The 11659-nt window shown below is 43.8% G+C and overlaps 2 protein-coding genes across 7 annotated transcripts in view; one reads left to right on the forward strand and one right to left on the reverse strand.

The window, feature by feature from the left end:
• The window catches only part of LOC147020979 (uncharacterized), a 192273-nt gene that overhangs the window by 40028 nt on the left and 140586 nt on the right, over positions 1-11659 (reverse strand). The window lies entirely within an intron of this gene.
• LOC147020980 (E3 SUMO-protein ligase PIAS2-like) overlaps positions 1-11659 on the forward strand; it is a 62846-nt gene that overhangs the window by 6875 nt on the left and 44312 nt on the right. The window contains exon 1 of one of the 6 annotated variants that reach the window (XM_085890749.1): positions 3311-4529. The exons of the other annotated variants lie outside the window; for them this stretch is intronic. The gene's annotated coding sequence lies outside the window, so the exon portion shown is untranslated. Of the gene's footprint in view, positions 1-3310; positions 4530-11659 lie in introns of those variants that run through there. 6 annotated transcript variants of the gene reach the window in all.

Here is an 11659-nt window from a genome sequence, read left to right on the forward strand (position 1 = left end):
ATGTTCAACCGTGCTGGCGTGGTTCTTTGATACGATCCTGTGATTGGGAAACATATTGCTTTCATGGCCATGAGGTTTGGCTTGATATTCTCATTGAAAATCAAGTGTTTCAACAACCCCCCCCCCCTCCCTCCTCTTTCTCGGGTTGCTTTTGGGGTAATGAGGGTATGGATAGCCCAACGAAACCTTTTGTGTGTTCGCCCGTCAAATTGCTGAACGCTTGTTGATACTTTGTCTCTATTGTTTGTCCCCCCCCCCTCAAAATGTGTCAAAACTAATTGAATGTCATTGTGTGTTCCAAGGGTTCTGCCTAAACATTCAATTATTCATTCATTTCATCTTCGTGTTCGCCTTTTGTATTTGGCATGCAAACCCTTTATTCCTCCAGTCACGGCTGACATCACGAAACGCTCCTCTCTGAGACGGCACGCAAGCTCGACCTTTAATATGAAATGTTTGTTTCTCTGAATCGCCGAGCGAAGGCTGGTTTGTGACTGACAGTCAGGCTTGCCGCAAATCCTGCTTTGATCCTCTTTGCAGATGCATCGATTGATTGACTCCACGGCAAGCCATTGCAGAGCCCGTTGTTGTCTGCTTGCAAATTGAGCCGTTGCGGCTGGTTCCCCGACGATCACTCGAGAACAAATCTCTTTCTGACTATGACTGCATGGTCGTCAGATGTCGCTGGGGAAGGATGATATTTAGTACGGGCATGAGGAGAATCCGTCGTCGTCGTCGTTGTCACCACAGATGAAAGTGATAATGGGGACAGATATGGAGATGGTGATGGGATGAAACCAGAGAAGTTTTGTGCAGTGTGGGAAACCGAGTCTGAATTATGTATGGGGTTTAGACTTTTAATTGTCAGTGTTGGCCTTGCTTTGCTGCTGAAGCCCTGTCTCTGCGAACAGGTTCATGTCATCCTTGCACACACTTACTGTGGCGCCTCCACTCACCTGCATGAACATCACAATGGATGCACAAACTCTACCTGAACCCCTAATTTTGGCACGGCACCCCAGCTGGAGCTATGCGCCTGAGATGGTGCTCCGGTGGCATTGATGATGATGCTTTCATGTCATCGTCTTTATTTGTGTAACATTGCAACTTGTGCTTTTCTCATGTGGCCGTTTGGCTGTAAGTGACCATGTTGGCTGGCCTCCAGAACCTCGGCACCGACGATCAACATCAATGGCCAGTATCATTGCGAGTTTCTCTAACTGTTCTTCACACATCAAACTGACTTTATCACTTATGGTGACTGCCATTGAAACGTGTCCGCTACAGCTGGCAAGATCATGGCCGCTGATTTATATTACAGTGTGTGTGTGTGTGTGTGTGTGTGTGTGTGTGTGTGTGTGTGTGTGTGTGTGTGTGTGTGTGTGTGTGTGTGTGTGTGTGTGTGTGTGTGTGTGTGTGTGTGTGTGTGTGTATATATATATATACACACACATACATATATTTCATTACCTCTGCCACCGAAGGTGAAGGAGGTTATGTTTTCACCCTACTAGAATTATTTAATTTTTTATTGATGCTTTACCATTGAGAGATCGGACCAAAAACAATATAGTAACTGTCACATGATATTTCAAAATTTATTTGGCCCGATATGTTCTCATGGATCAGGTATTACGTGGTGGAGGTACGCGCTCTACCGAGTGCCCTTCTCGTTTTTCTTGTGATGCCATGGAGTTCTGCTTATTGATTATATTTGCTTCAGAAAGCTACAATCACGGGTGGATAGTACACCAACTTTGTACTGCAATTGTGGCATCACAAACAAATAACGTTTGGTGTCGACCAAACGTGTGTTCCCTCCATGACCAGACACCTGTGCACAATCTTGCGTTGCGCAACCATTATTGATTGTGGTTTTGAGAGGCCACATAACCCCTTCAAACATTTGTGGTGTGTCGGTGTGTTTCTGTGCGTGCACACGTGTATGATGAAATTATGATTATGTAATGATGTCTGGGTTCAGTTCCGGACCTGAGTAAACAGTCATCCTGGTGCTTTGTGACAGGGCATTGCATCGAGTGAGCTGTCCGTTGGATGGTAAATTAAGCTGGTATCCCATCCGTTAACCCCTTTACTGCTGGACATGAAGGTTTTCATGATACCTTGCCATTGTGTGCTTGCCACCATGACCGAATTCCAAATTCTTACCTCAAATTGTTTTGTATCAAAAGATACAATATCTTGAGGAGATGGGCACTGCTGGGTCATTACATCCAACAACAAATACATCGATAGCACCATGGAGATCTTCAAGGTGAAAATATCTTTCACCCATTAATAATATAATGCATCATTGTGCCCTGGAGATGTTAAAAAATGCCAACAAACACTACATGTACACAAATACGACTTGTTTGTTTATGTATTTTGGCCTTTTGTTTTTTTTTAGCTTGTGGGTGATGTGAAATTGGTGTATGCACCCTGGAATGCCAGAGGTGGGGCAATTGCCCCCCCCTTCCCTCATGCCTTTTGCCGGGAGTGATGTCTCGCCAACATTGCTGAACGATTAACAGAGAGTGTAACGGGTTTCTGAAATGCATCATATCCCTTTGACTGCCAATCCTTTTGTCCGCAAGTCTTTTGGAGCCTTCAGCAGGCAGACATCGAAATTTTATGAAAAGGATTCTCTGATTCCAGTTTTCTTATATTTAGCCAACGGAGGCTATGTTAAGCCAGATCCCCCCCCCCTACGCAATGCCTGATCCATGAAAACATATCAGGCCCAATACATTTTTGAGATATCGTGCTATTTCTATCGTTTTTGGCTCGATCTCGCAATGGTGAAGATTCAATTAAGTGATTCTCATATCCAGATCCAGATCCGGATCTTCACCAAAATCTCATCGGTTCTCCCTTGGCACACACCCAACGTGTCCACCAAGTTTTTGTCCGAATCGGTCCATCACCTTTTGAGTTATCATGTTCACAAACAGACAGCGGTGAAAACATAACCTCGGTCCACCTTCAGCGGTGGAGGTAAAGGCAGGGCTTGGCCGATCTCTACCAAAGTTTGCATTCATGTTGGTCGTACTGAGGTTCAGGTCAAGGGCACAAAGAACCCCCCTCTCCCTGCGGGAGTGTTTACTGTTCTCTGCTGGGGGGATTATTATCCACGGTGCAAAATATATCCACCCACCCTTCCCCCACTATCTACCCACCCTTCCCCCACTATCTACCCACCCTCCCCCCTAGGTTGCTCCCAAAGGGGGCGAATGTTTCTAGTTAATTACAATCGGTGCTTGCTTTTCGTCATGTTCTTCCTTCCGTGTGAGGTGCTGCTCCGTCAGGATGGACATTCAACTGCACTGTAGCATTTCTGCTGTAGCTCTCCACTTGTGAAGAGTAGCTCTCTTCTTCTCCACTTTCATTGCAGATGACACGAAGCTTGGAGGTGAGGTGGATAGCAGAGGGGGTGGTGATCTGATTCAGGAAAGTATTGATACTTGTATAGATTGGGCAAAAGATTGGCAGATGTAATTTAACCTGAGCAAGTGTAAGGTGTTGGGGATGGAAAAGAACAATGAAAATAGAGATTACAGGATGCAAGGGGTAATTTTGGAGCCTGTCACACAGGAGAAGGATCTGGGGGTGGTCATAGATATGGAAGGTAAGCAGGTAGTGCCAGGTAGCTACAGGTAAAGCAAATATGGTTTTCGGTTGTATTCGGAGGGGGATCAATTATATATCAAAAGAGGAGACGTGTTAACATTGTGCAGGAATTTAGTGAGGGCCACATCTAGAATATTGTGTACAGTTTGGGTCACCACAACTCAGGAAGGACATTGATGTTATTGAGAGGGTTCAGCGCAGAACTACTAGATTGATTCCGGGCCTAGCTCGACTCAGCTACGAGAAGCGGTTGAAGGAGACGGGGCTTTATACACTAGAAAGAAGGTGGTTATGAGGAGATATAATGAAGATGTTTAAGATAATGAAAGGTATAGATAAAATAAGTGAAGATGAATTATTCAACAGAGTGGACAGTGATAGGACCAGGGGTCATAGCCTGAGAGTAAAAAAAGAGGAGAGTTTAGATGGTTTTAAGGCAGGGGACTTTTACTCAGAGAGTAGTTAATGTATGGAATGGTCTCCCTGGAAAGGTAGTGGAAGCAGAAAAAGTAGATAAGTTTAAATTAGAATTAGATAGGCACCTGAAAGTTATAGAGATGGAGGGGTATGGGGATGTTGGTAGGACTTTTAGGTAGTTTGAGCATTGATGTGTGCATGTGTGCATTGGTGGGGGTCTTGTCAAGGGGGGTTGTGTGGTTGATCTGTGTGTTTTAAAAAAAGCCCATGCCCCCTCCCCTGAGGAGAAAATACAAAAGCTACAAAAAACGAACAACATGATTTTAAAAACATTTTGCATTTTCTTCTTTGTATCTTGTGTTGATAAATTTGTGTGGTGTTGATGTCACGCAGACATGATGGGCTGAATGGCCTCCACCTGTGTCTCATTTCCTTGTGTGCTTACCTAGACGATTGTTGCCGTGAATCAACCTGCGCTGGTTGTAAGTTGTTTTCTTCATACAAGTTTGTAGGGGATTTTCAAAATGGTGTTTTCATTTGCAGCCTTTTTCATACATTTCATATTCTGTGAAGTAAGTGCGAAATATCCCTTCATGGTGAACATAATGTGGTCACGTGGCATCATGACATTAGGATTCGCTGCTTTGCTTGAACAGATTGAGGCGTTGAGTGGAGGGTGATTATGTCCTCACTTGCATTGTACCTGTAAGTCCAGTGTGCAAGTTGTAAGCGATTAGTGAATAAGAGCATGCGTGTTTACTCGTCTTGCGTGCAAACCCGATCAGAAGTGTCCTCGTTCTCCTCCTCCTCCTCCACCTCCTCCTCCTCCCGTTTAATCGTCTCTCTTACTTAGGTGTATAGACTTGAAGCATTGCTTATTTGCCCGTTACATCAGTCCTTCCTTTGTATTACATGTACTTCAGGGGGTGGTCCTTCCAGTATCTTTCCAGGGCTGATTTTAACCGGTTGACAGTACTTTCCTGAACAGCTTCTCTGGGTAGTCTATTCCAGCTGTTAATGGTTCTCATCGAGAAAGCATATTAGACGAGGCAAAATTTGAGAAAATGTGGATATTTAAAGTGCTGAAGGCAAATGGTGTTTAATTTATGGCATACAAGCTATTGAGGGGTGCTGAACTCAAATCTGATGTATACCAAGCTCAAAAATGGCCGATAATGCCTTAAAATTGAGAAACCCAAGATGGCCGCCAACGACAGGCTGAAATGTATTTATGTTCATATCTTTTTGACTAAACAAGGTGGAAACTTGAATGAAATGTTCCTTTGGAAGTTTTTCATATATGGGGAATCCAATGCCAAATTCAGTTTTGATATAAAATGTGAAGAAACTGATTCAAGATGAATAATTCGTCGACCAGATAAGATCTACAAGCAGGTTGACATATGCCAATACATATGCCTCTTTGTACGAAGTCGTGCAACTTTCCAAGGGCAAGCAAAACACTATCAAAGTGGACAGGAACATTCTACAAAGGTTCATAACAGCTTATACAGCAGGGCGCGAGGTAAACCGAGAAAACATCCTCAAGCATGAACCCATGACCGTCCCACTATCTTTGGCCACAACTCGTGGTAGTCTACATTCCACCAACAAGTCTGTGTTAGCAAACATATTGACGCAGCAAGTCCAAACTCCTGCAAATGTTCCACTCGATGAACCCAGCTGCCTGCTCATTGATGGCCAAGCACTCGTGATGGCACTTGGAAAGCCGCCTGACATTGGAACGTTTGGTGACTATGCCAACACATTTGCTAACAATGTGTTGAAGATGGGAGCAAAATACCAGAGGATCGACGTAGTCTTCGACAGGTATCAAGGCGAATCAATCAAAGCAGGTACCAGGACCAAATGCAAGCAGCGCCACCGACCGGTACATCGTCAAATAGACAACGAGCCATCAGTTCCTCTCCCATCAGACTGCTTTGGCTTTATAGCACTCGGGGAAAATAAAGCAGATCTCGCTTTACTACTTTCAAACCATCGAATTGAACATAGCCTGAGAGATGGACCAGTCGTTGTAGTAGCAGGGGGGGGGGGTTCACCAAAGCGACCACTGTCAAGTCATCTGATCCAGATCTCGAAGTCTCCTCTCTGAGGGCTGACCACGAAGAAGCTGATACCCGGCTGATTTTGCACTGCATCCATGCTGATCTGGAAACGATAGTTGTGTCAGTACGTGATACAGACGTGCTTCTTCTACTTTTTGCACACTATGACAGAATGAAATGTACACGTCTCTACATGAAAGCTGGGACGTCGAAGGCTCCAAAGTATTTCCCAGTACATGAAATTCGCATGTTGCTATCTGCTGGTCAAGTGGACATACTACTTGCCTTCCATGCCGTAACCGACTGTGATAGTGTGTCTCAGTTCAGTTGCCACGGAAAGAAAACAGCCTGGCAGGTGTTCCAGCAACATCATACTGATCTGATTGGCCTTGGCAAGGGCCCTCTCACTGAAAACATAGCTATATTAACAGAGAAATTAATCTGCAAGATATATGGTGTGCCCGAGCTCGATACATGCAGGAAAGCACGACTCAAGTTGTTTTGTATCGGTCGGCCACAAGAGACTCTGCCACCAACCTCAGATGCAGCAAAGTTTCACATCATGCGTTCACACTATCAAGCAAGTGTCTGGAACCAAGCACACTCACCATATCCTGCTCTTCCTCCAGTGACCGAAATGGGATGGATGCACCTGGACGGTCAGTTAGTGCCACGGCTACTCTCTCTGCCACCTATCCCGAAAGCATGCAGGGAGATCACCTCGTGGTTGTACGAAGGGGTGCCTCAGCCAACGCTGCAGGAAAATTAGCATGAAATGCATCGAGGCATGCAATTGCAGGAAACTTGGCGACAACTGCCGGAACAGTCATGACGACCGGGAATAAGTTCATGTGTGCACATCTACCTGTACACACAATGAAGGACTGTATATAACGCTCTGACAGCAAATATGATAAACTCATGCAATTCATGCACGATTAAATCCAAAATTCTTGTCATTGTTCTCGTGTTACAAATAAACAAATTGCTTGTCAAATGTTGGTTTACGTCGAAGCGCTTCAGTGTTATTTGGGGGTACCTTACTTTGCTTAGCCAAAATGGGTATTGCATCCCTAATATGTTTCCTGCTAACATTTAAATCATACGTAGTGTCTCTGGGCTTTAAAAAATGGGCGGTCTGTGTTCCTGGTGGGGAGGGAGAGGGATGGGGCTTGTGGATCTTATCTGGTGGACGAATTATTCATCTTCAAAAAAGACAATTTTTGCAATAAATATGACTTTCAATCAGTTTCTTCACATTTTATATTAAAACTGAATTTGGCATTGGATTCCCCATATATGAAAAACTTCCAAAGAAACATTCCATTCAAGTTTCCACCTTGTTTAGTCAAAAAGATATGAACATAAATACATTTCAGCCCGTCGTTGGTGGCCATCTTGGATTTCTCAATTTTAAGGCATTATCGGCCATTTTTGAGCTTGGTATTGATCAGATTTGAGTTCAGCACCCCTCAATACCCTTAAATAGCTTGGTTGCCATAAATTAACACCATTTGCCTTCGGGATTAAGATTTTTGGAAAATTGACCTAGTCTATATTGTCTTGTATTGGTTCTTCACTGCTGTTTCTTCATTTTCTCATTATGTCCTCTAGTTTGTGAGCCTTCATCCCTCTGGAAAAAATATCTGGGCCTCAATGTGATCAATTCCATCTCTGATCTTAAAGATCTGGAGGAGTTCATCCCTCGACCTTTTGCAAGCAAGTGTGAGGAGTCCCAGGGATTTCAGTCTCTTTGGATATTCCAGATGATGGAGATGGGGTAGTAACCTTGTGGCTCTCTTCTGGACTCCAGATGACAAAGATGGGGTGGTAACCTTGTGGCTCTCTGCTGGGCTTTTTCAAATCCATCTTCGACCTTCTTGAACATGGGGTATCATAAAGGGTTGCAGTGTTCCAGCATTGGGTGAATAATTGTCTTATATCGTTTTCAGCAGACCATTTTCATTCAGTGCTGAGAAGGATCTCTTTATGATACCAAGTTTTCTGTTCACTCTTCCAGCTACATCAGCTGCATAGATACTGAAGGACAGAGTGGTATCAAACAGTACTCCCAAATCGTTTTGACTATTCTCTGCTTTGATTTCTTGAAGCCCATTTTTACCATTCGTTGAATAGCTGAACTTCTGTTTTTCACTTCCAAAATGACTACCTTGCACTTGGCTTCATTGAAAAGGAGTCGCCATTTGTGTGCCCAGTTCATGACAGCACTCGTATCCTTCTGCAGATATTCTGCATCCATGTGCCTGTGTACAATTCTGTATAGTCTTGTGTCGGCATATAGTTCCAGGGAGATTGTTAATGAAGCAAATAAATATACTGGTACCAATCCATTTCCCTGAGGGATTCCACTCCAAACTGGTTTAAGCTCTGATCTATTCCCATTAACAGTTGCCCTCAAAAACATTCCTGTCAAGTATGCCTCTATCGACTTCAATGGCTGACAATCAATACCGTAAGCTTCCAATGTGCATTGCAAACGTTGGTGAGGCACACTATCAAATGTTTTTTGATAGTTATCTACGTATATGCAGTCAATACGATGACCATCATCTATCTCTCTGATCTACTGCTCAAGAACTTCCAGTCATTGTTTTGTACAAGTTCTCCCACTTCAAAAGCCGTGCTGATCTTTGCTTAGGAAGTCATTTTCTTCAAGGTGCTGAATCAAGACCTTCCTTGTGAGCTTTTCCATTACCTTGCATATCATGGAAGTCAGTGGTTATAGGTAATTCCACGTGCTTCCTTCAAGAAGTTGCATCGCTCTGCATTGTTGTCTGTGTGACTTGATGAAGATCTGAAAAAGCATCCTCAAAGTAATGCCTGTCCCATCTTGATCTGGACCCATGCAGATTCCTCAGATTTTCCTTCCTCAACATCCACTGCAGAGCTTGCAATCTCCTCTTTGATGTGGACTGCTACTCCTCTCTTTGGAATGCGATCTCCACTTGTTGAGATGTACGTGGTAACCCTGTAATTCCAGTTCAGTGTGGTGTATGCCATCCTGTATGTTCTTGGGGTAGATTTCCGTTCGGGCTACGATGTCTGTCTTCTCTGTGGCAATTTTAACTTGAAGTTCCTCTCTCTCTCTCTTGTTCATGATGGAGTCACAGTTTTGTGTGTCAGATGCTGTAAGGGTGACCATAGACCTGCAGGTAATTCATCTGACTTTCTTTCAGCTTCGCCATCGAGTCCATTGTTTGTTTTTCTCCATATGTATTACTACGTACTCTTTGTTTTACTTCACCGTGCGCATCACCTGCTTGCTTTACTAGATGCATCACAATAACCTGAAGTGTGTTTAGCGCTGTGCGTCTAAATTCTGCTTTACCACATTCTCTATGCAGGCCCTTCACAGTGGCGAAATCCCTGTTGGACAATCCGTCTATTTCTGATAGTTACGTTCTCCTCCCCATTTTCTGCTCTCTTTCTATTCCTTTCTCAGTGTTTTGTACTCTTCCGTTTCCGTTTTTGTGCAGTCTATCGATATCTGCACATATTTGTTCACACTTGAATGCTCATTCCTTGTCTTCCTCAGCACCTCGTCTCTTGAGTTGGACGATCCCATTATCACTTTGTGGTCTGGCTGCTTGCTCGTTCTTTTTTTACCCCCACCCGAGCCGGTACATGGTCTGTTTCTATGAGGGCTTGCATCAGAATTGAGTTGACCTGTGTATCCTCCCGCTTTCTTGTTTCAGGATTTGCACTTTTTGACCGGTAAGCTGAAGAAAATGAGATTATTTTAGCTCTTCTCTCTTTCCTCCAACTCCTCAAGCTTGTTTGACACCAATGAATGAACCAATTTGAACCATGAAACCAGTGGTTCTGCTCTCTTTATTGTCTCTGTTGGGCACTTCTCCTTCAGACTCAGTTGTGGACTTCTCTTTCATAACTTCATCCACAGTTTCATTTCCATTTGCACATGACGAGCAGCACACCTCTCTTAAATCTCTGATTTTTATTTATTTATTTTTGAGTTCATTCAACAACTCCTTCAAGCTCGATTGTTGCTTTTGCAATGATGTCATAATCTTGAACATGTTACCGGCTGTTTCATAACATGTTCTACAGTACCAGTGTGTGGCCTCTGCCTCGTCGCTTATTATTTCACACACAGTATACATTGCTGGACACATTCAGGCATTTGCAGTGGAACCAAAAATTACAGTTCATATTTGAGTGCAACATCATCATCATCAATAACCATTAACCACCACATTACAACTTCCAGTTACAATTTTCTTCCCTTCCTCATCTTTGCTTGTCTTTTCTAGCATCAGAAGATGTACTTTCCTTTATGGTTACGACTTTAGTAACACCTGCCTTCCAATTTGACATCATTTTGGATCCTCCTTCAGTTGATCTCGCTCACGGTCTTTGCTTTGGGCATGTTGCAGTATGCTCTCAAACACAACGATCTTTTCAAACCCCAGGTAGCACCAGGACTTCCTTGCTCTCTCCTGTCACCTCAGATTTCATGGCGCTTCCTCTGAATGAAGAGCGCCTGACTCGATCCGAGCACACCACCAGTCAGCCTTGACCCGTGACCGGGGCCAAAACCCTAATCCAGAGAGGAGTCGATTTGTGATCATATCATGAACTCTGATTCAGAAGAGTCGATTTGTGATCTCGCTGTATGATCGTACTGTTCTTCAGGTCCAACCACCGATCTTCAGTACACCGACCTCACACTCTCTTGCATGCAAACCCCACCAGAAGTGTCATCGTCTTCTACCCCCCCCCTTTTAAAAAAAATTCTGCCCTCCCTTTCCTTCTGTGCTCTGGCACTATCAGGGAATTTTGTGGGAGAACTACTCCTACACACCTACTTGTTGCATCATTTTATAATCCTATCACCTGTACTTCTTTGCCGAATCATCTTTCACCAAGTGTCGCTCTTTAAAACACCTGTCAATCTTGAAAAATGCAATCTGCATGAATACTCTTCAACTTTGTACCCTTAACAAAACAATTGGCGATTCGTACCTATGCAGTGAATAAGCTCTTTGTTTATATTAATGCTGTTCCTGGGGAAACGGCCAACATTTCCCAGGTGTGTTTGCATTTGAATGAGAATGAATTGCTTCAGACATTTCATGCTCCTGACCCTCCATTCCACAGAATAAGTTAATTTGTACATGAACTGAGGTGTATCAAAAGATAGAATATCCTGAGGAGAACTCATTTTGCCTGTTGAAGATAAAATGTACCAACATGCCACCTCCGGAGATATTCAAGTCTGTTGTCTGTTTTCTACCAAACCTGGTGTTGACTTGGTGGTAAGGGTGGTGGGCTTGGGATCTTAGGGTCCTGATTTTGAGCCCCGTTGGCTGCTGAATCAACACTTGGTGGGGTTGACTCAGCCTGTCATCCTTCTGAGGTCGGTGAAATGAGTACCATTGTACTGGTATAGGGGCACAGCATCAATGGCATAGTCACGCCCCAACAAAATGATAGCCACCCGGCAGCCAAGCTGCCATACGCAAGAAGAAGAAGAAGACGTTTTATACCACCTCTTCTCTAAT

The sequence above is a fragment of the Eptatretus burgeri genome, chromosome 8 (assembly GCF_056783735.1).
Source record: "Eptatretus burgeri isolate ZD-2024b chromosome 8, Ebu_testis_v1, whole genome shotgun sequence".
NCBI lineage: Eukaryota > Metazoa > Chordata > Myxini > Myxiniformes > Myxinidae > Eptatretus > Eptatretus burgeri.